This window comes from Ranitomeya variabilis, chromosome 4 (genome assembly GCF_051348905.1).
Source record: "Ranitomeya variabilis isolate aRanVar5 chromosome 4, aRanVar5.hap1, whole genome shotgun sequence".
NCBI lineage: Eukaryota > Metazoa > Chordata > Amphibia > Anura > Dendrobatidae > Ranitomeya > Ranitomeya variabilis.
The window spans coordinates 744,261,988-744,286,370 of NC_135235.1; the positions used below are offsets into that span (position 1 = coordinate 744,261,988).

The following is a 24,383-nucleotide window of genomic DNA, read 5'->3' on the forward strand; positions in this document are numbered from 1 at the left end:
CTATCATCAGATGTGGTAAAACCACAACATCTTCCTAGTCACATGCGTATTAAGGGTGGGAACGCAGCTTACTTCGCATGTGTACTAATTTACATAATGGTGAATCTTATGACACAGCCAGAAATACATGACACAGGAAGTGAAGCAAAGCACAGAGAGGTCCTTTCCTTTTTAATAAATAAATAATTTAAAAAAAATGGCCTTGGGTTCTCCCATATAAGTTAACCAGCGAGAGTAAAGCAGACTACTGGGACTGTTATTTCAGTCTGGTAAGGATCCAATATCCAAGAATCTTACCAGCCTGATATTACCAGGCCGCAGCAGTCTGCTTACCTTGGATGGTTAGCACAAATAGTGGGATCCCCTCAAAAAAAAAACAGCGTGGGGTCCCCCTGTTTTTGTTAACCAGGCAAGGAAAAAGGAGACAGCTGCAGCCTGGTATTCTCAGGCTGGTGAGGCCCATGGATTTTGGCCCTCACCAGCCTAAAAATAGCAGCCCGCAGCCACCCCACAACTGACACATCCAAAGATGCGCTAATTGTGGCACTTTACCGTGCTCTTCCCACTTGCCCTGTAGCGGTGGCAAGTGGGGTAATATTTGTGGGGTTTATGTCACCTTTGTATTGTCAGGTGACATCAAGCCCATGGATTAGTAATGGAGAAGCGTCTATAATACACTTATCCATTACTAATCCTATAGGTACATGGTAAATAAAGACACAGCCAGAATAAAATCCTTTATTAATCTTAATTAATCATATTTACTGCATCGCCTAATCCCTGAATCCCTCAATCTCCTGCAAGCAAAATAAAATAATAAACCAACACAAATACTTCCTGTCCGCCGTAGTCTATTACCGAGTGTCTCACGATGAGTCCAGCTCTGCTACATCTGGATGCCTTTGGCTGAATGGTGACATTATGCCACCATCCAGCCTGACATCCAGACACAGCGGAGCTTGTAGATGACCACCGGGCATAACTCGGTCTAGGGCGGCAACCTGCAAGGCATTTCTCGCGGTCAGCTGAGCTCATCGCGAGAACTGCAGTGGATGCGATCTTCCAGCTGAAGCAAGGTAAGACATTATATTAGTACACATGCTTAGTAAGCTGCGCTTCCATACTTACTACGCATGTGACTATAAAGATAATTCAGTTTTACCGCATGTAATGATAGTCTATGGGAAATTTATGCTGCGGAGACTGAGCGTCTCCGCAACATAAATGGACATGCTGCGGTCTGGAAAGACCCTCCGCATGTCCGCTTACACAGGGCTGCTGCAGGTGTCTCTGAACGCATAGTGGAGATGGGATTTCTTGAAATCTCATGCACTATGCTGGAACATCTGGATGCTGCGGATGAACGCATCGTCAAATCCGCAGCGTTTACTGACCGTGGAAACATACCCTCAATGTTGTACATATTTTGCTTGAAAATCAACTCTTAATAAACTTCAGAGCAGTCACACAAGGGAGAAGCTTTTTTTTATGTTCAGATGTTGGAAGTGATTTAACCGACAACATCCCCTTGTCATTCCTCATGTTTGGCCTCATTAAAATAAAAACACTGGGGGGCGTTCCCGGAAGTGGATAGAGTAGGATGCATGGTGCTGGGTTCTGCTCCCTGTCAGCCCTAAAATAACGTTTTTTTATCTGAAAAGGCAGCCCCAGGACCATAAATTATGGTCAGAAAGACCACTCAGCGTGCACAGACAAGAATGATGACACTTAATGCCGGCACCGTGACCCAGGGACCGCTGGATGTTTATTTACAGCCCGACACCTCAGCCTCAGCAGCTGCCCACGGAGCAATGGCGCCCAAGGCCACTATACAGGAACAAGAGGGCAGCGGCGAGATCCCTGGAGCATTAGAGGCGAACTAGAGGGATTTATGCACATTGGTGAGTGAAGTTTGCCCGAGACACTGGAGGGTCGTGTGGATGTGAGACAGGAGCAGAAGAGTCTGCAGCCCCCCCCTCAGGTCCACCCCTGCCCCCCTCCCAGAGTTACACATGCAAAAGGAACTTTCCAAGCAGAGCTGTGTACTAGAACAGCCTGCAGCACAGGAGACATCTCCCATCCCAGAGCCAGGTCAGGGCTCTAACTACAGGCAAGATCCATGTATAGCAGATTCAGAAGGGAATAAGGCTGATGTTTCAAGTACTCCCTGCCTGTCTCAATTTGCTAGTAATACAGACCAGGAATTCTCTTCAGATTCTGAGTTTACAGCACCTGATGATGCTCATGATAAATGGAGCTCATATATGCAACAACTTCCCACAAAAGCAGATTTTAAATTGCTTATAGCTGAAGTGCGTGATGCATGCAGAGTGGAGATTGCGACTGTAAGGAGGGATATTCAACTTATTTCACACAGAGTTGAGACCCTAAAGGATCATCTCCACCGCCCCGTGATATCATATGCTGTGTCACATATTATGGACTAAAGGAAGAAATAATGATCCATGCCAGGAGAAAACGGTGCATTGAGTTTGAGGGAAATCAACTCCAGATCCTGCCAGACCTGTCCTGGGTCACTCTGCAAAGGAGGTGTCTGCTACGTCCTCTTCTAACAACATTGAAAGATAACCAAATCATGTACAGATGGGGGTTCCCATTCAGCCTTACAGCCAGAAGAAATGGCCGCTCATCCACCCTTAGAGTTGCAGCTGACCTGCGCCAGTTTTGCTCAGCCTTAGAAATTCCGGTCCCAAAACTACCAGACTGGGAACTGACCCCCCTGCTCCACCTCCGTCCCCAGCTTGGCAGCAAGTTTCTGCTAAAAAATGGCGTGCCTCCCCCCCGGTCCTATCTTAGGAGAAAAACCACCACCCTTCTAGGCGCTGATGGAAAATTAGGAGGATTATTTTGCCTGTGTTGTCAATATGAACAGACCCTGGGACTTGCACTACGGATCATCTTATATCTGCAGAAATATGACCTCATAAAATAATGCTGCCTCAACTGCAAGGCTGGCAGGGAGTGCAAGAAGGCACTCTAATGGCTCAGACTACTTGAAATCTCCAGAATCTTCTAGTTCGTTTTTTTTCCCCTGTTTTTTTACCCCCCGTATTGACATTTCCAGTTTCCTGATGTCAGTTCGGGCGTCAGAGAAGGAATATGGTCAATGTGGGATTTTGACCACAGTTCAAAAAGTAATCAGGCTCTGGACTTGTTTTTGGAGTCTAATTACGAATGGGGTCACACTTGGTAACATGACCAAGAGTTTGTTCTCTACCTTCCCTTCTCCCTCCTCCCTTCTTGTCTTCCTTCTTTTCTTTTTCTTCTCCTAGGTACCGGCATCATGTATCTATCCCAGTATGGAGTGGGCAGCTTGGTGGACCACTACTTGGTCAAGAGAGGGGGCCAGTGGACCTGGAAGGGGGTGAGATATATTGCTTCATCTCGTATATATTGTTTTTTTTGGAGACAATGGCTCTATCATGGTGCGTCTCATGTCATTAAATGTTAAGGGGCTCAACTCCGATGTTAAAAGATGCCTCCTTCTATGAGAATTGAAGTCTTCAAAGGCAGATATTGTGTTTCCGCAGGAGACACACCATGATGGAACAGGATCCTTCAACTTTGCTAGGGGGAGATTTCCAATAGTATATACAGCCACCCAAAATAGGAAAAAAGCGGGAGTGGCGATTATGGTCGCTCAAAATTGCCCTTTCCAGGTTATTAGCTTGGACTCAGACCCTAATGGACGATACTTGATCCTAACGGGAACTTTGAAGGGAGTCCCTGTGATACTATGTAACGTATATGTCCCCAATTCTGGACAGTTACTTTTCCTAAATCGGATATTAGCTAAATTACGTCAAACCCCATCACCTATATTTGGGGGGTGATTTTAATTTGATTTTTTCAGCATTAAGGGACAGGCATTATGTAAGTGGCGCCCTAACCCCATTGACTTTGACTAGACAAACGAAGGCGTTCCGTGCGTTAATTCAAAAGCATGGCCTCTATGACCTGTGGCGTACCTCTAACCCGACAGCCAAGCAATACACATTCTATTCACATCCACACTCAACCCAGACGCGGATAGACTCTTTCTTTGGCAATCTCTTAGCTTTGCGAGGAACTGCAACAGCAGACATTGGCCAAATTACGTGGTCGGATCATGCACCAGTTATACTGGATCTCCGCCTGGCCTCCTCGCCAAGACGGGAATGTCATTGGAGGCTAAATGATTATTTACTCAAGCATCCAATGCATAAAGCCAAACTCCAAGAACAGTTGGAGGATTACTTTACTCTAAATAAAGACTCTGTCCCTTCGCTCTCCTCAGTTTGGGAGGCACATAAAGTTGTAATGAGAGGGAACTGCATTTCATTAGCATCACACTAAAAAAGAGACAGTAATCATCAGCAGATGACTCTTTTGGCATGTCTCAAAAAGTTGGAACAAAGAATGTCTGTGCAACCCTCTAAACGTACACTTTAAAAAAATTGTTGAGGGGTGGGCTGAGGGATCTCGCTATCCAGAAAGTTGAAAAAATGATGGTGTATACTAAGCAAAAATACTATGAGAGGGGTAATAAGGCCCACTCTCTCTTGGCAGCTCAGTTGAGGGAGAGATTGGTTCAGGCTTCCCCCTTTGCCATCAAAAATAAACAGGGACACCTCATATATGACCCACAGAAACAAGCAAACATATTTCAGGATTACTATTCCCGTCTATATTCATTACCCTCCATTCTGCCCATAGACCAGATTGATAGATCTGAAAGACTCAAAACTTACTTGGACTCCTGTCAATTACCAACCTAGAGCACGGAAGCCCTTTTAACACTAAACAACATAATAACCGAAGAAGAACTGGAGAATACAATTAACCCCTTACCGACATCGGACGTACTATACCGTCCGATGTCGGCTTCCCCGCTTTGATGCAGGGCTCCGCGGTGAGCACGCATCAAAGCCGGGACATGTCAGCTGTTTTGAACAGCTGACATGTGCCCGCAATAGGCGTGGGCAGAATCGCGATCTGCCCGCGCCTATTAACTAGTTAAATGCCGCTGTCAAACGCAGACAGCGGCATTTAACTACCGCATCCGGCCGGGCGGCCGGAAATGACGTCATCGCCGACCCCCGTCACATGATCGGGGGTCGGCGATGCATCAGGAAGGTAACCATAGAGGTCCTTGAGACCAATGGTTACTGATGCCGGCGTGCTGTGAGCGCCCCCCTGTGGTCGGCGCTCACAGCACACCTGCATTTCTGCTGTATAGCAGCGATCTTATGATCGCTGCTACATAGCAGAGCCGATCGGGTTGTGCCTGCTTCTAGCCTCCCATGGAGGCTATTGAAGCATGGCAAAAGTAAAAAAAAAAAGTTTAAAAAAATGTGAAAAAAATAAAAAAAACATAAAAGTTTAAATCACCCCCCTTTCGCCCCAATCAAAATAAATCAATAAAAAAAAAATCAAATCTACACATATTTGGTATCGTTGCGTTCAGAATCGCCCGATCTATCAAGAAAAAAAAAGCATTAACCTGATCGCTAAACGGCGTAACGAGAAAAAAAATCGAAACGCCAGAATTACGTTTTTTTGGTCGCCGCGACATTGCATTAAAATGCAATAACGGGCGATCAAAAGAACGTATCTGCACCGAATTGGAATCATTAAAAACGCCAGCTTGGCACGCAAAAAATAAGCCCTCACCTGACCCCAGATCATGAAAAATGGAGACGCTACGAGTATCGGAAAATGGCGCAATTTTTTTTTTTTTTTTTTTAGCAAAGTTTGGAATTTTTTTTCACCACTTAGGTAAAAAACAACCTAGTCATGTTAGGTGTCTATGAACTCGTAATGACCTGGAAAATCATAATGGCAGGTCAGTTTTAGCATTTAGTGAACCTAGCAAAAAAGCCAAGCAAAAAACAAGTGTGGGATTGCACTTTTTTTGCAATTTCTCCGCACTTGGAATTTTTTTCCCGTTTTCTAGTACACGACATGGTAAAACCAATGATGTCGTTCAAAAGTACAACTCGTCCCGCAAAAAAATAAGCCCTCACATGGCCAAATTGACGGAAAAATAAAAAAGTTATGGCTCTGGGAAGGAGGGGAGCGAAAAATGAAAACGAAAAAACGGAAAAAGCTCCGGGGGTGAAGGGGTTAAAGAATTGCCCCAGGGTAAAGCCCCAGGACCTGATGGGTTCACATATTTATACTACAAAACATTCCAGAAAGAATTAATGGCTTTTATGTTACACTCTTTAATTCGTTCATGTCGGGTTCTCCCATTCCCCCCTCTATGCTGAGTTCACATATCACAGTAATACATAAACAGGGAAAGGACCCTGCTGATTGCGCCAGCTATCGTCCTATATCCCTACTAAATGCAGATCTTAAAATGTTTACTAAGATCCTGGCTAATAGATTGAGTTTGCTTCTTCCGGATTTAAATCCATAAAGATCAGGTCGGTTTTGTGGCAAATAGGCAAGCGGGTGATAACACTAGATGTACTATAGATCTTGTTGATGTCCTTGAAAGAAATGGGCAATCTGGTCTTCTGCTCAGTTTAGATGCTGAGAGGGCATTCGTCCGACTGAGTTGGCCTTTTTTATTTGCGTCTTTACGCAGGTATGGCCTATCAGGTCCATTTCTTCAGGCTATACAGTCATGGCCAAAAATTTTGAGAATGACACCAAAATTATATTTTCACATGATCTGCTGCCCTCTGGTTTTTATTAGTGTTTGTCTGATGTTTATATCACATACAGAAATATAATTGCAATCATATTATGAGTACCAATAGGTTATTTTGACAGAATGAGTTAATGCAGCAAGTCAATATTTGCAGTGTTGACCCTTCTTCTTCAAGACCTCTGCAATTCTCCCTGGCATGCTCTCAATCAACTTTTGGACCAAATCCTGACTGATAGCAGTCCATTCTTGCATAATCAATGCTTGCATTTTGCCAGAATTTGTTGGTTTTTGTTTGTCCACCCATCTCTTGATGATTGACCACAAGTTCTCAATGGGATTAAGATCTGGGGAGTTTCCAGGCCATGGACCCAAAATCTCTATGTTTTGTTCCATGAGCCATTTAGCTATCACCTTTGCTTTATGGCAAGGTGCTCCATCATGCTGGAAAAGGCATTGTTGGTCGCCAAACTGCTCTTGGACGGTTGGGAGAAGTTGCTCTTGGAGGACATTCTGGTACCATTCTTTATTCATGGCTGTGTTTTTAGGCAAGACTGTGAGTGAGCCGATTCCCTTGGCTGAGAAGCAACCCCACACATGAATGGTTTCAGGATGCTTTACAGTTGGCATGAGACAAGACTGGTGGTAGCGCTCACCTCTTCTTCTCCGAATAAGCTGTTTTCCAGATGTCCCAAACAATCGAAAAGGGGATTCATCAGAAAAAATGACTTTGCCCCAGTCCTCAGCAGTCCACTCCCTGTACCTTTTGCAGAATATCAGTCGGTCCCTGATGTTTTTTCTGGAGAGAAGTGGCTTCTTTGCTGCCCTCCTTGAAACCAGGCCTTGCTCAAAGAGTCTCCGCCTCACAGTGCGTGCAGAAGCACTCACACCAGCCTGCTGCCATTCCTGAGCAAGCTCGGCACTGCTGGGAGTCCGATCCCGCAGCTGAAACAGTTTTAAGATACGGTCCTGGCGCTTGCTGGTCTTTCTTGGGCGCCCTGGAGCCTTTTTGACAACAATGGAAGCTCTCTCCTTGAAGTTCTTGATGATGCGATAAATTGTTGACTGAGGTGCAATCTTTGTAGCTGCGATACTCTTCCCTGTTCGGCCATTTTTGTGCAGTGCAATGATGACTGCACGTGTTTCTTTAGAGATAACCATGGTTAACTGAAGAGAAACAATGATACCAAGCACCAGCCTCCTTTTAAAGTGTCCAGTGATGTCATTCTTACTTAATCATGACTGATTGATCGCCAGCCCTGTCCTCATCAACACCCACACCTGTGTTAATGGATCAATCACTAAAACAATGTTAGCTGCTCCTTTTAAGGCAGGACTGCAATGATGTTGAAATGTGTTTTGGGGGTTAAAGGTCATTTTCTGGGCAAATATTGACTTTGCAAGTACAGTAATTGCTGTTAAGCTGATCACTCTGACATTCAGGAGTATATGCAAATTGCCATTAGAAAAAATGAAGCAGTAGACTTTGGAAAAATTCATATTTGTCTCATTCTCAAAATTTTTGCCCATGACTGTACAAGCTTTATATTCCTTGCCCAATGCTGTGGTTAAACTCCCCCATGCGTCTTCCTCTCGTATCAATATCTCAAATGGATCTAGACAAGGGTGTCCTCTCTCTCCCCTGCTGTTTGCCCTCTGTATAGAGCCCTTGGCTTCCAAAATAAGGAATAATCCAGATATCCAGGGCATTAAGGGAGGGGAGAGAGAGTTCAAGTTGTCTCTATTTGTGAATGATATTCTCCTAACCCTCACCAACCCACACATTTCCCTCCCTAATATCCAATCTACCTTGACAGAATATGGACTGCTCTCAGGGTACAAGGTAAATACAACAAAGACTGAAGCTCTCCCACTTAACTTATCGTGCGCAATGGTGGACGCTCTAAAATCAAAGTTCAAATTTGCTTGGAAGGACACCAAAATTAAATATTTGGGTATTTTCCTGACTGGCTCTTACGACTCCCTTTATAGACATAATTTCCCGGCCTTCTTTCAAGAGATTAATGGGTTACTTTCTAGATGATCTAAACTTCCTCTCTCACTTTTTAGCAGAGCAAATGCGATAAAGATGTCTATTATACCTAAGTTCTTATACATGGTGGAGGTTTTGCCGGTGCCGATTGCACGAGCGGTGTTGAGAAGGTTTCAGACTGTGCTTCTTAATTCTTTGGGGGGGTTAGAGACGACATCGAATATCTAAATTAGTCCTCACATCTCCAAAAACACAGGGGGGTATTGCCTTTCCAGAGATCTGGAGATATTACTTTGCCGTGCACCTTAGAAGGATACCAGCTTGGGCCTCCTTGCAGGCTTATAGCAAATGGGTAGAAATCGAGAAACTTTGGATGGCTCCAGCGCATCCCAATTCATTGCTATGGGGAGATGGGAGTACATACCCCTCAATGCCTCTGCTGGGCTCTATGGCATTTACAATGAAAATTTGGAGGATAAGCAGCAAGGCCTTTCCATTGATCTCCCCCAAGTCCCCTATGATCTCCTTCCTTTTTACACTCTCCATACCTGATAGTCTTACTGCAGCTATGACAGAACCATGGCTTCAAGCACAATTATTTTATTTCGCGGATATTGTAGACCCCTTTAATAGAAATATTCTTCCTTTTCAGACTCTTAGAGAGCGGCTTAAACTCTCACTTAGGACCTACTTCTCATACTTACAAATCCGCCACCTGGCCTTAACTTTATATAAAAACACAACGTTCTCCTCCCCCACTCCCTTTGAGCGACTCTGCAAAGGGAATCCCTCTACAAAGGGTTTGATCACGGACATTTATAGTATACTGTTCACTCATCAGACCCCCACTCTTAAACATGCTTACATGATAAAGTGGGAGAGATACCTGGGGAGGGAACTTCCACTTCCTATCTGACAGGTCATATGGTCGAAGGCAGCTAAATCGTCACCATGCATAACACAAAAGGAAAATCAGTACAAGATGCATTGGTATCACACGCCGGAGGTTTTACATAATATTTACCTGCCACGTCGGATAATTGCTGGAGATGCCTGAGGGCTGAGGAATCATTGCCACATATATTCTGGGATTGCCAGACTATATCCCCATTCTGGAAGAGAGTACAGGGGTTGATTTCTCAGGTGTTAGATGTAGAGATTCCTCTGGATCCTGTGACTTTTTTGCTTAATGTTCCCCCCGTGCACATGACAAAGGGCCCTGCCAGGCTGCTCCTCCATATCCTAACATCTTCAAAGTGTCTATTAGCCTCGTACTGGAAGAAAAGATCAGCTCCCTCCATGAAAAAACTCCGGATGAAGATTAAAGAAATGAGACTTATGGAGAATCTTACGGCCTGTATTAATAATCAACTTGATTTGTTCAATCGCATCTGGGCTCCATGGGATGACTATGTAACTAAGCTAACCAACTGATGTTACGTGCCTTTTTTCTTTCTTTCTGTGTCTTTTCCCCTCCCTGACTTTTTCCCTATCCCTTCCCTGTACCCCACCTACTCTTAGATGATGCATTAGATGTTTGCCCTAAGTTTAGTAGGAGCAGCAGTGCTGTGCACTGTGCCACTGGAAGAAACCTGTAAAATGTTTTGCATTGTTTTGCTTAATTTTGCTACAACTATACATATGTTTATGATGTTATTTGAATGAGAAAAAGGAAAATTTTTCAAAAATAAACAGTTTAAAAAAATAAATAAATAAAAACACTCCTCTCTTCTGTGCCGGCGCCGTTCCAGCGGTGTCAGGACTCACATTCCCGAGGCTCACTGAGGGTGTTACATCACACGAGCCCTGCTCCCAATCACTGCCGGCTGTACTGTCCCTGACTTTGGATGTACTGAATATCAACTGGCCGCCAGGGCGGCGGCTGCTCTGACTTCCTCGTGATGTTTGATTTGTCCGAAGGTGGGGATGGTGACGCCAGTGCTGATTGGGGGCAGGTTTTACATGATGTAACAACCTCACATGAACCCCGGGAACGCAAGTGCCGACACTGCTGGAAAATGCCACACAGAGACAATCCATTACCATACCTAGAGTGTGAAAAATGAATTATTGGAAAATCCTATTATATGTTATTGACAAATTGTAGAAAAAGATATAACAGACAGTCGTATAATTAAATGAGAACGGGAGATTACTTTACAACTTACCATAGTTTTTTGACTATAAGACACTGTTATAAAAAACATTAAAATCCATACAGCAACACCTGCCTATAAGCCCCAAATCAGTAGTGGTCAGATCACTGACTCCAGCCATGTCATGTTTACTATCTATATGGAAAGGTAAAATCGCGATAAAAAACATAGCGGCCATCTTGATCTTCTGCAGGAGTGAAGATATTGTTAATGTTGGTAATTTTATAAAATCCTGAAGGGCTGAGAACATCCCACAACCCGGCCCACGTGAGGTCATCAAGGAGGGGAGTCTGGGTGTAACTTAGGTGCTGATAAAAGGTCAGGGCTAATTATGATCTGGTTCATGCAGAAAGATATATATCAGTGTATGCACGATCCCGTTCACTGGACGTTCCCAATCGCAGGTATCTACTTCGCTAAGCCAAATCATCTCTGTGATCACCATAGTAAGTTTCCTGCTTTAATCTTGTATATTTCATGCACTGCATATGCTGTATTGTTTAACCTCTTTGTAAAATCTTTTTTATAAATCATATAAATTTTTCTTGAATTTTTCTACATACAACAAAAGACAACACCCATCCAAACCCCCTCCCTCTCCTTGTTCCGGACCACATAGCAATTAGCAAGTATCTTATTATATTAATCTACATATCTAAGCTGAATACAGCAATCTGTAGACTCATGTGCAAATAAACATTATGAAAGATAAGTCCTAAGTCTCCAAGTTCTTTAGGTTTCACCTGAATCATGAAGGACATTATGGGAACAGATTTTATATGCTTCACTCCAAGGATGTTAATCAGACATATCTCGCTCGACACAAGTAATATTACCCAGCACCCCCACGTAAGGAGATAATATCCATGTCTTAGTGAACCGGGTGAACCTTCAGTATTGCGGTACCTGGAAGAAGAGCAGGAGCAGAAGATCCGGGGCCAGCCAGTCCGGCCAACGCTGCTGCCGTGCCCGAAGCCTCCACCACTGGGACCAATGTGTCCACAGGATGAGCGGGGGAGAGCGGAGCTGCCACTCCAGAAAGGAGGCAGGGGCTACCGGGATCTGGCAGGGGCATACGAGGACGGTGCCTGAGGACGAAGGTGGAGCAAGATGGCCACCGCTCTGGAAATAGGGATAGGGGTGTGTTGGGGTTAGGGTTGGAGTTAGAATTCGGGGGTTTCCACTGTTTAGGCACGTCAGGGGCTCTCCAAACGCGACATGGTGTCCGATCTCAATTAGTGCCAATTCTGCATTGAAAAAGTCAAACGTGCTCCTTCTCTTCCAAGCCCTGCCGTGCACCCAAACAATGGTTTACCCCCACATATGAGGTATCGGGGTACTGAGGACAAATTGGACAACTTTTTGGGTCCAATTTCTCCAGTTACCCTTGGGAAATACAAAATTGGGGGCTAAAACATCATTTTTGTGCAAAAAAAAATGATTTTTTATTTTCACGGCTCTGCGATATAAACTTTAGTGAAATACTTGGGGGTTCAAAGTTCTCACAACACATCTATATAAATTCCTTAGGGGTCTAGTTTCCAAAATGGGGTCAATTGTGGGGGGATTTTACTGTTTAGGCACATCAGAGGCTCTGCAAACGCAACATGGCATCCGATCTCAATTCCATCCAATTCTGCATTGAAAAAGTCACACGATGCGCCTTACCTTCCGAGCTCAGCCGTGCGCCTAAGCAGTGGTTTACCCCCACATATGGGGTATCAATGTATTCCGATGAAATTGCACTATAAATTTATTGGTTCATTTTCTCTTTTTACACTTGTGAAAATTAAAAAAACTGGTTAATTATCTTCTTGAATGTAGTTTTGAGCGCCTTAAGGGGTGCAGTTTTTAGAATGATGTCACTTTTGGGTATTTTCTGTCATATAGAAGCCTCAAAGTGACTTAAAATGTGAGGTGGTGCCGGAAAAAAAAAAAAAAAAAAATGTTTTTCTAAATTTTGTTGGAAAAATTTGAAATCGCTGGTCAACATTTAACCCTTATAACTTCCTAAAAAAAAAAATTTTGTTTCCAAAATTGTGCTGATGTAAAGTTGACATGTGGGAAATATTATTTCTAAACTATTTTGTGTGACACATCTCTCTGATTTAACCCCGCAGCTTTTTTCAGTTTTGCTTTTTCGTTTTTCGCTCCCCTTCTACCCAGAGCCATAATTTTTTTATTTTTACGTCAATATGGCCATGTGAGGGCTTATTTTTTGTGGGACAAGTTGTAATTTTGAACAACGTCATTGTTTTTAGCATGTCATGTACTAGAAAATGGGAAAAAAGTTCCAAGTGCGGTGAAATTGCAAAAAAAGTGCAATCCCACACTGGTTTTTTGTTTGGATTTTTTGCTAGGTTCAATAAATGCTAAAACTGACCTGCCATTATGATTCTCCAGGTCAGTACGAGTTCATAGAAAAGAACCCACACATGTTTGGTGTCTAAGTGGTAAAAAAAATTCCAAACTATGCTTAAAAAAAAAAAATTGTGCAATTTTCCATTACCCGTAACGTCTCAATTTTTCGTGATCTGGGGTTGGGTGAGGGCTTATTTTTTGCGTGCCAAACTGATGTTTTTAATGATACGTTCTTTTGATCGCCCCTTATTGCCTTTTAATGCAATGTTGCGCCGACATAAAATAAAATTTAATTCTGGCGTTTTGGAATTTTTTTTGCTACGCCATTTAGCGATCAAGTTAATCATTTTTATTTATAGACCTTTTTTATTGTTTTATTTTGAATGGGGCGAAAGGGGGTGATTTGAAATTTTATATGTTTTTTTTTTCATATTTTTTAAAACATTTTTTTCAAACTTTTGCCATGCTTCAATAGCCTCCATGGGAGGCTAGAAGCTGGCATAGCCTAATTGGCTCTGCTACATAGGAGCGATGCTAAGATCGCTCCTATGTAGCTGAATTACAGCATTGCTATGAGCTCCGACCACAAGGTGGGACTCACAGCAATCTAGCATCAACAACCTTAGAAGTCTTAAGGAGACCTCTGGTTCTCATGCCGATGCATCGCTGACCCCCGATCACATGACAGGGCACAGCGATGCACGCATTTCCGGCCCGATGGCTGGAAGCGCTAGTTAAATGCCGCTGTCAGAGTTTGACAGTGGCATTTAACTAGTTAATAGGTGCAAGCGAATCGCGATTCCGCCCGCGCCTACTGTGGGAACATTGTCAGCTGTTCAAAACAGTTGACATGTCCCAGCTTTGATGCGGGCTCACCGCCGGAGCCCGCATCAAAGCGGCGGTTCTGTTCTCGGACATACTATTCCGTCCAAGGATAGAGAGGGGTCAAGGGCATAAAAATTAAAAGTTTGAAAATTGTGAAATTTTAAAAATTTTCGCCATATTTCCATTTTTTTGATCATATCAAAGAAATTTTACCACTAACATGAAGTACAATATGTCACGAAAAAACAGTCTCAGAATCAGCAGGATCCGTTAAAGTATTTCAGAGTTTTTACCTCATAAATTGATAATGGTCAGAATTGTAAAAATTGGCCTGGTCATTAAGTACAAAATTGGCTCTGTCACTAAGGCCGGTTTCACACGTCAGTGGCTCCAGTACGTGTAGTGACAGTTTTCTCACGTACCGGAGACACTGACACATATAGACCCATTCATTTGAATGAATGGGTCTATGCCTATGAATGGGTATATGCCTGCGTGTTTTCACGGGCCATGTGTCCATGTGCAAAACACGGAGACATGTCCACTTTTCTCCGTCAGCACGGTCCGCAAAGCGTCCCGCACACGTGCACATGGAGAACAGTGTGCACTCTCCTCCGTGTGCACGTACCGCCGCAGAAGAAACAGCGCTACAGTTAAGCGCTGTCCCCTGCATGTGGTGCTGAAGGCGGCATTCATCTCTTCTCCCCTGCAGGAGAGAAGAGATGAAAAATCAATTTTTTTTTGTTTTGTTAAAAATAAAGTTTGGGGTGGAGCCGCATATTCATCACTGCAATGAGCGGTACCATGTGACCGACTCACACAGGACAGGCTGCAGGCGCTGAGAGGAGGCATCGCGGGAGCTGGGTGAGTATTTCTCTGCAAGCGGGCGGTCGCACAGGGGGTGGGAGGCGGGAAGTGACCCCAAACTTTATTTTTAACAAAAAAAGTTTGATTTTTCATCTCTTCTCTCCTGCAGGGGAGAAGAGATGAATGCCGCCTTCAGCACCACACGCTGGGGACAGCGCTTACTGTAGCGCTGTCTCTCCTATGCGGTCCGCGTGGTCCTCAGGAGGCACACGGGGGGCACACGGCTGCCGCACTTGTGCCACACTGATGTGCCACGTGAGCACATGGACACACTGACACGGATAACTCCGGTACCGTTGTCTCCGGTAACGGAATTATCTGGACGTGTGAGACTGGCCTAAGGGGTTAAGCTTCAGCAGGTGCTTATCTGTAACCTGGGCAAGGACTGGTTGATAAAGTCTAGAAATTGCTCCAGGGACACAACCCTGGGACTCCTGTTTATGCCATGCGTGTCTCAATTGAAGGTAATGAAAAAAGTCCTTATGTTGTAGCTGGAATTCAACTCCTTCCTGACCAAGCCAATTTTTACATTTCTGACCACTGTCATTTTATGAGGTAATAACTCTGGAATGCTTTAACGGGTCCCGGTGATTCTGAGATTGTTTTCTCGTGACATATTGTACTTTATGATAGTTGTAACAATTTATTTTCTAAATAAACATTTACTTTTCTTTTACAAAAATTTTCCTTTAGACCTAATTTTTTTTTACTTTCACAAGGGTATCAGGAGAAAATGGACCACACATTTTGTTGTGCAATTTCTCTGAGCATGCCGATACCCCATATATGGGGGAAATCTACTATTTGGGCACACGGCAGGGTGCGGAAGAGAAGGAGTGCCATTTCACATTTTGAATGTAAAATTTGCTGGAATAATTAGCGGTTGCCATGTCGCATTTGGAGACCCCCTGATGTGCCTAAACAGTTGAAACCCCCCTCAAGTGACTCCTGTTGTGAATTCCGTTCTCGGGCTCCCTCCTGTGGTCATGAGTGGTACTGTGTGAGTTTGTTCTTAGGCTCCCTCTGGTGGCCTTTAGCTATATGGCTGGTCTTGGCTGGGCTCAGCTGTTTCATCTCCTGCTGGGCTGGGCCTATTTAACTCACCTGGACCTTTACTTGTCGCCTGCTGTCGGTGTATTCAGTCCTGATCCTGTGCTCTCCTGAATATTCCTTGTGACCAGTCTCCTGCTATGAGAAGCTAAGTTTGCTTGTTCAGTTTCTCATTATTTCCTTGAAAACGTTTCTCATTATATTATGAGTTCAGCCCAGCTTGCTTTTATGTGATTTTTTGCTTGTTGGTAGTACTGGGGTGCAGAGTGCGCCAATCACATCGTGAGTCGGTGTGGGGGTTCTTGTATTCTCTGCGTGGTTTACTTTTGATAGTTTTTGTACTGACCGCACAGACACCTATCTATTATCTGCCTATCTAGTATTAGCGGGCCTCATTTGCTAAACCTGTTTCATCTCTACGTTTGTGTTTTCCCCTTAGCCCCCCACAAATAATAACGGTGAGTTATCTAAAACTTTGGGGATATTTCTCTGAGGCAAGTGAGGTCTTTGCTTTCTCTCTAGGGGTAGTCAGTTTCTCAGGCTGTGACGAGGCGTCTAGGTTTTCAGGTAACGCTCCACAGCTGCCTTTAGTGTGTTTGGATAGGATCAGGATTGCGGTCAGTATAGCTTCCACATCCCCAGAACTTGTCCTATATATTCAGGGTATATGTGTCAGGTCAGTTTGAGATCCTACCACCAGGATCATAACAGACTCCATTTTGGAATTAATAACCCTTTTGGAATTTATCTACAGATGTAGTGACAATTTTGACTCAAGGTTGTTTTCCAGAAACAAGCAGCAGTGGATATTGCTGAGTGAAAATTGCAAACTGCTGTTTCAGAGACCAGTACATTATGCCCAACTCATGCTTCTGGAGACACACACCTGTAAATTAGGTGGGCTCTCATCACTACAGAAATGCCAAACATGTGGGCACTAAATGTGGTTTAGGCACAATGAGTATCAGTAGGGAGTGGGGTATTTGGATTTGGGAGCGCAGAATTTGCCGAATTTCTTTTGGGGAGCATGAAGCCATTTAGCTTTTCCAGAATGTTTGTACTACCAGTAACGTGGAAGCCTCCTATAATTATGTTAACGGATGACGGACCTGAATGGGGACTTGCTTTTTTTGTGGATTTAGTTGAAGCTTTTATTGGGAACATTTTACATAACGTTTTGGGATCACATTTATCTGGCGCTCTACGCTGAGCACTTACTTTGGGGTTTCCATCTAAATCTCCAAGTGATGTGACAGATGAAACCCCCCCAGGGATCCATTCACTATAATGAGGCAGCAGATTTACTCTGGACTCAGTGTGGCCTCTCTTCAGCGGTGTCCTTTCCAGAAGTGCCCAAACTGTGGCCAACAGCACATTTTGCAATCCTAAAAAAATGGACTCCACCGAATCACAGGTCAGACGGCGTCCACAGTGCCTCCATCTGCCTCATTATCGGAAATCTTCGGCCGGGGGTTCTGTTTGAATCATGTTCTTAATAGATTTACACAGAAACCCCGATGTAAGTGCTCAGCGCAGAGCGCAGGATAAATGTGCTCCAAGCCTTACTGTAATCTTTGGGAGGCACAATGAAAAAATCAACAGCATGTGAAGGATTGGTTTTATTTATTTTTTAAGCTGTTCCTAATGCGGTATAAGTGATTAGGCGACTTTATTCTTCAGGTCGGTCAATCATGTGAGGTCTTGTTTTTTTGCTGGACGAGATGATGTTTTTATTCGTACCATATTTGGGCACATGACATTTTTTGATCACTTTCTATTCTGATTTTTGGAAGACAGAATGAACAAAGCCCAGCAATTCAGGAATTGCTTTTTTTTTTTTTTTTAAATACCCTTCCGCATGTGGTAAAATTCATAAGAACAGTTAATTCTTCGGGTCAGTACGATTACAGCGATACCTCATTTTATATTTTTTTATGTTTTGGCACTTTTACACAATAAAAACTATAGAAAAAATAATTATTTTTGCATTGCTTTATTGTGAGAGCTATAACTTTTTTATATTTCTGCAGATGGAGCTGTATCGTGGCTTGTTTTTGCGGGACAAGATGACGCTTTCAGGGGTACAATTTTTATTTACGTCTGTTTTTTTGATCGTGTTTTATTGCACTTTTTGTTGGGCGGCATGATAAAGCATTGTTTTTTGCCTCGTTTTTTTTTTTAACCGTGTTAACTGAAGGGGTTAATTAGTGGGATAGTTTTATGGAGCGGGTCGTTATGGATACCAAATATGTTTTTTTTTTATTTACATAAATTTATTTATTGTAAAAACATTTTTTTATTTATTTACGAATTTAAAAAAAAATAATAAAAAAAACTATATATATAATTTTACATTGTCCCAGGATGGAACATCCCTATATAATGTTACATTGCTGATCTGACAGGCAGGGTAGGAGGTATGACAGCGCCTGTTCTCAGCAGGCGCTCACAAGCCACCTCCCTGCAGGATCTGGAAGGACCCCGCAGCCATCTTGGGTCTGCATGGAGAACATCAGGCCAAGGAGATCGCATCACATTGTTCTCATGGAAGTGCCAGCGATGCTTCTCTATGCCGCAGTCACTACTGACAGCGGCATCAGAGGGGTTAAATGCCCAAGAGTGGTGCTAGCACCAATCGTGGGCATTGCTGCGGGGTGTCAGCTGTCAACCGCCGCAGTACTCAGCGTGAGGCCACACAATCGGTGCGCCGTACTTGTACTGTGGTGTGCGGGAACTGCTGAAAACTTATAAAGATTCCATCCAACTGAAGTTGATCTATAAATAGGATCCCTGCTCGTCGCCAGGGGCTAAAGCCCTCTAACCTGAATATTTCTGGCAAATTTGGGTTTTGCTACATAGTGGTAACTGGAGCAAACCCATCAATATTAAGGAGCTGCTTAGTTTTTTTTTGGTTTTAATCATTAGAACTAGAGTAGGGAGCTTCGTCTTATTTTCCCCCCAAATAACCTGCTTCCAAAAATGAGATAATTGGGTTTCCCCCCTTTATATCCCCAGACAATGAAAGCTACAGAGCCCTGAAGCAGTATAAGCTGTTACAATTATGAGGCTAGAAAATACAGCCACGGGTTAGGCGCTGCCAATCCTCCCGCCTCCTTCCCCCTCTGTGATGTCATATTTAGTTTCAACAATTTTATTGCAGATATTATCAGAATAATATTAATGACATTGAATATGAAGTGCAAGGATCCCCTCGCAGGGGGAAGTATATCAATGTAAATAATTGTGATGCAGTGACCCCTTTTACAGGTAGGGGGCGCTGCATGGTCTCCTCAGAATATGCACGGAGGTGTATTGAGGCCATAAGGATGCATGGCAGTCGCAGGTATATCTGTGGTGATGAGACAAAGTCTGGTATTATTGTGAATGGCCGGTATGTGTGTCGCTGAGGAAGTTACTCTGCGCTGTCAGCCTGAAGTAAGGTTGTTCTGGGACCTGTAGGCCCACAAGTAATTGTGTTGTAGAGAGAGGCTGTCAGGGCTAGTTTGAGAGCTGGGCGGGTCGAAATAGCCACACACACCACCCATCTGTGGGAGTGGTTACAGGTATGTAATGTGACCAGGGTGTGGGTCACATGGTTCCTGTGCGTACTTCCTGTGTATGGACCTGAATGGATCTTTGCTGTAAGGTCCTGTGAGTGGCCTGGGTGTTGGGAGGTCCAGAGTGGGGACCGGATCCCTGAAGAGCACGAGGTGAGGCCAAGGACTGGCAGAGCTGGTGATGGCTACTGTGTTGGGGAAGCTACTGTCCTTTGGTGGCTCTGGACTGACTGAGGTGTGCCTGCCAGGCAAGTTGGTGATCCCCCGTAAAGCAGCTTTCCCAGCGAGAGAGGACTGACAAGGAGTCATCAGGTGGAGCAGGAGCTCCCGTAAGGTACCTCCATAGACTGTTGGTGCTTATTATGTTCTATGAACTGTGTGGTCACCCACGGCAACTGGTCAGAGGAGGACCAGCGTGTTTACTTGCCGCAAACTGAAGATGTGAAACCTAATGTCATGTCCTGATACAGTGTGTAATGTCCTGTGCATGACCCGGTTTATGATTCTATAATAAACCGCATAGACTGTTATGTGCAAAAAGTGTTCCTGTGACCCTTGAATCCCATTGCTAAGCGAGTATTCCCCTACCTGTTAGTGAGCGCTATCTCACATGTGGTGCTAGACTGTGGGCAACGATCCAGGAAGCACGTGTGTGGACAGGGCCGTAATTAGAGTTTCTGCTGCCCTAGGCACTTTTAGTGCTGCCTCCCCCATTAGTGAGTATGACACTATCGGCAGTGACTTTGGCAAAAATCGCTGATGTGAAAGTCGCCTTTTGCAGCAGATCCGGCAGTTTTTCCGCATCTGCCGCGTAACGGATCACTTACGGCAACACTGCGTTCGGCCTCATTCATTCCCTATGGGACTTGCAGACATGAGCGGCACTTGTGGTTTTGCCGCGATCCGGTAAATGCGTTACTTGCAGCAATGGAAAAAAACGCTGCTAGCAGTGTTTTTTTTTTTCTCACCGCAAGTGCAAAACCGCAAGTGCCGCACATGTCTGCAAGTAGCCATCACTACCTACTTATAAGCCAAAGAAAGAATCATTTGGTGATGGTGAAGTGAAACCTCGTTTCATCTCTGTCTTCAATTCTAATTGGAGACAGATGAAGGAGGTACTTGCTAAAAACTGGTCTATCCTCCTTACAGATAAGGATCTTAGATACCATCTAACCCCTACTCCATTAACTATGTGGAGAAGATCTCGTAATCTTGGTGACATTTTAACTCAAAGTCACTTCGTTCCCTCTAGGAGTGGTCAGTTTTTGTTTAGCAGCAGAGGTCCACCTTGGGGCTCATACGCCTGTGGCATATGTTCCATTTGTAAATTTATTCCTAAGACCGTGCAGTTTTCTAATGCTAAGGGAGATACTGTAAACTTTTCAAAATTGTCCATCATATTTCATGTAATGCGGAATCAGTAATCTACCACCTTACATGCCCAGGTGGTTTGATTTATATAGGAATGACTACTAGAACTTTAAAGGTTCGTATACAAGAACATATAAGAGACATTCTCAATGCCAAAAAAGTGGACTTAGATTTTGAGAATTTAAAGAGTACCCCCAAATATTTTTACGAACAACATGACTGTAATCCTAAGGGCCTGAAAGTTTGTGGGATCGATCGAGTCTATATGGGGAGTAGGGGTGGTGAAGCCAAACGAAGGCTCCTACAGCTGGAAACTAAATGGATGTTTTCCCTAAACACTGTCACCCCTCACGGCCTTAATGAATTCGTTAGCTTCAAGTCTTTTCTTTAAACATCTTCATAGCGTTTCATTATTCTATAAGGTTCCCTATATTATTACCGTATTTTTTTTAATTCAGTGGATTACATATATTTTAATATTATTATGCTATTAGTTTTTAGATCTTGGGCTCGTTTTTCCCCATCACCATTATAAGCTTTCCTTCACTATGGTGCGGTCTTTTGGACTTTCTGTCTTGTGGATGGCTGGTGGATGTCACGTTCGGCCATGTGGTGTGAAGCTGTGCCTATGGGTACCATCGGATCAAAAAGAGAAGAAATAAAACAGAAAATAGAAGAAGATAACTATGACAATCAAGATTTATTTGTATTATTATGTCATATGTTTTTCGTTATTATATTTGTCCTGTTGGATCTGTTCTAGTTATTAATACTGTTCTAAAAAAAAATTTTTTGTGCCTCTACCATATTAAGTGGGACCTTAATAGAGAGTACAGTTTTCATGTATCCTTTAATTAGATGTGTAGTAGAGGGGTGACAAGGACACTAAACTTTAGGAGGGCAAATCTCCAATGGATGAGAGAGGATCTTGGTGCAATTAACTGGGACGATATCCTGAGACATAAAAGTACACAAAGAAAATGGGAGACGTTTATTAGCATCCTGGATAGGACCTGTGCACAGTATATACCGTATGGGAATAAATATACTAGAAATAGGAGGAAACCAATATGGCTAAATAGAGCTGTAAGGGGCGCAATAAGGGACAAAAAGAAAGCATTTAGAGAATTAAAGGAAGTAGGTAGTGAGGAGGCATTAAATAAATACAGAAAATTAAATAAATTCTGTAAAAAACAAAGCAAGGCAGCAAAGATTGAGACAGAGAGACTCATTGCCAGAGAGTAAAAATAATCCCAAAATATTCTACATAAATAGTAAGAAACTAAAAAATGACAGTGTTGGCCCCCTTAAAAATAGTCTGGATGAAATGGTGGATGAGGATGAGGAAAAAGCCAATATGCTAAATGACTTTTTTTCATCAGTATTTACACAAGAAAATCCCATGGCAGCCAATATGATCAGTGATAACAAAAATTCCCCATTAAATGTCACCTGCTTAACCCAGCAGGAAGTACGGCGGCGTCTAAAAATCACTAAAATTGACAAATCTCCGGGCCTGGATGGGATACACCCCCCGAGTACTGCAGGAATTAAGTACAGTCATTGATAGACCATTATTTTTAATCTTTAAAGAGTCCATAATAACAGGGTCTGTACCACAGGACTGGCGTACAGCAAATGTGGTGCCAATATTCAAAAATTCAAAAAGGGGACAAAAACTGAACTCGGAAATTATAGGCCAGTAAGTTTAACCTCTACTGTGGGTAAAATCCTGGAGGGCATTCTAAGGGATGCTATACTGGAGTATCTGAAGAGGAATAACCTCATGACCCAGTACCAGCATGGGTTTACTAGGGACCGTTCATGTCAGACTAATTTGATCAGCTTCTATGAAGAGGTAAGTTCCGGACTGGACTAAGGGAACGCAGTGGATGTAGTGTATATGGACTTTTCCAAAGCTTTTGACACGGTGCCACACAAAAGGTTGATACATAAAATGAGAATAATGGGGATAAGGGAAAATATGTGTAAGTGGGTTAAGAGCTGGCTCAGGGATAGGAAACAAAGGGTGGTTATTAATGGAGCACACTCAGACTGGGTCGCGGTTAGCAGTGGGGTACCACAGGGGTCAGTATTGGGCCCTCTTCTTTTATAACATATATATTAAGCCCTTTCTCTCATTGGACGTACTATTCCGTCCATGTGGGATGGGCCCTACTTCTCAAGGACGGAATAGTACATCCAGTGCGATCAGCCGCGCTCACGGGGGAGTGCGGCCGATCGCGGCCGGGTGTCAGCTGACTATCGCAGCTGACACCCGGCACTATGTGCCAGGAGCGGTCACGGACTGCCCCCGGCACATTAACCCCCAGCACACTGCGATCAAACATGATCGCAGTGTTCCGGCGGTGCAGGGAAGCATCGCTCAGGGAGGGGGCTCCCTGCGTGCTTCCCTGAGATGATCGGTACAAGGCGATGTGCTCACCTTGTACCGAGCGTCTCCTCCCTGCAAGCCCCCGATCCAAAATGGCCGTGGGGCTGCATCCGGGTCCTGCAGGGAGGTGGCTTCACAGCGCCTGCTCAGATCAGGCGCCGGGAAGGCTCCCTTTTGTGCACGTCAGATCGCCGATCTGACACAGTGCACAGCAAAGTGTCAGATCGGCGATCTGTCACTTTACTGTGATGCCCCCCCTTCCTGGGGCAAAGTAAAAAAGTTAAAAAAAAATAAATTCCTAAATAAATAATAGTAAAAAAAAAATATTGTTCCATTAAATACATTCCTTTAGCTAAATAAAAACAATAAAAGTACACATATTTAGTATCGCCACATCCGTAATGACCCACCCTATAAAACTGTCCCACTAGTTAACCCCTTCAGTGGACACCGTAAAAAAAAAAAACGAGGCAAAAAACAACGCTTTATTATCATACCGCCAAATAAAATGTGGAATAACACGCGATCAAAAAGACGGATATAAATAACCATGATACCGATGAAAACGTCATCTTGTCCCGCAAAAAAAACGAGCCACCATACAGCGTCATCAAAGGAAAAATAAAAAAGTTATAGTCCTCAGAATAAAGCGATGCAAAAATAATTATTTTTTCTATAAAATAGATTTTATCGTATAAAAGCGCCAAAACATAAAAAATGACATAAATGAGGTATCGCTGTAATCATACTGACCTGAAGAATAAAACTGCTTTATCCATTTTACCAAACGCGGAATGATAAAAACGCCCCCCAAAAAAGAAATTCATGAATAGCTGGTTTTTGGTTATTCTGCCTCACAAAAATTGGAATAAAAAGAGATCAAAAAATGTCACGTGACCGAAAATGGTTCCAATAAAAACATCAACTCATCCCGCAAAAAACATGCCCTCACATGACTCTGTGGACCAAAATATGGAAAAATTATAGCACTCAAAATGTTGTAACGAAAAAAACATTTTTTGGAATAAAAAGTGTCTTTTAGTGTGTGACGGCTGCCAATCAAAAATCTGCTAGAAAATGCACTATAAATAGTAAATCAAACCCCCCTTCATCACCCCCTTAGTTACGAAAAATAAAAAAAATGTATTTA

General features: G+C 43.4%; 2 protein-coding genes across 3 annotated transcripts in view; one reads left to right on the forward strand and one right to left on the reverse strand.

Moving 5' to 3' along the window:
• Positions 1-24,383, reverse strand: part of LOC143768048 (uncharacterized) — an 804,459-nt gene that overhangs the window by 334,389 nt on the left and 445,687 nt on the right. The window lies entirely within an intron of this gene.
• LOC143767103 (uncharacterized) overlaps positions 1-24,383 on the forward strand; it is a 415,169-nt gene that overhangs the window by 26,073 nt on the left and 364,713 nt on the right. The gene's annotated exons all lie outside the window — the stretch shown is intronic.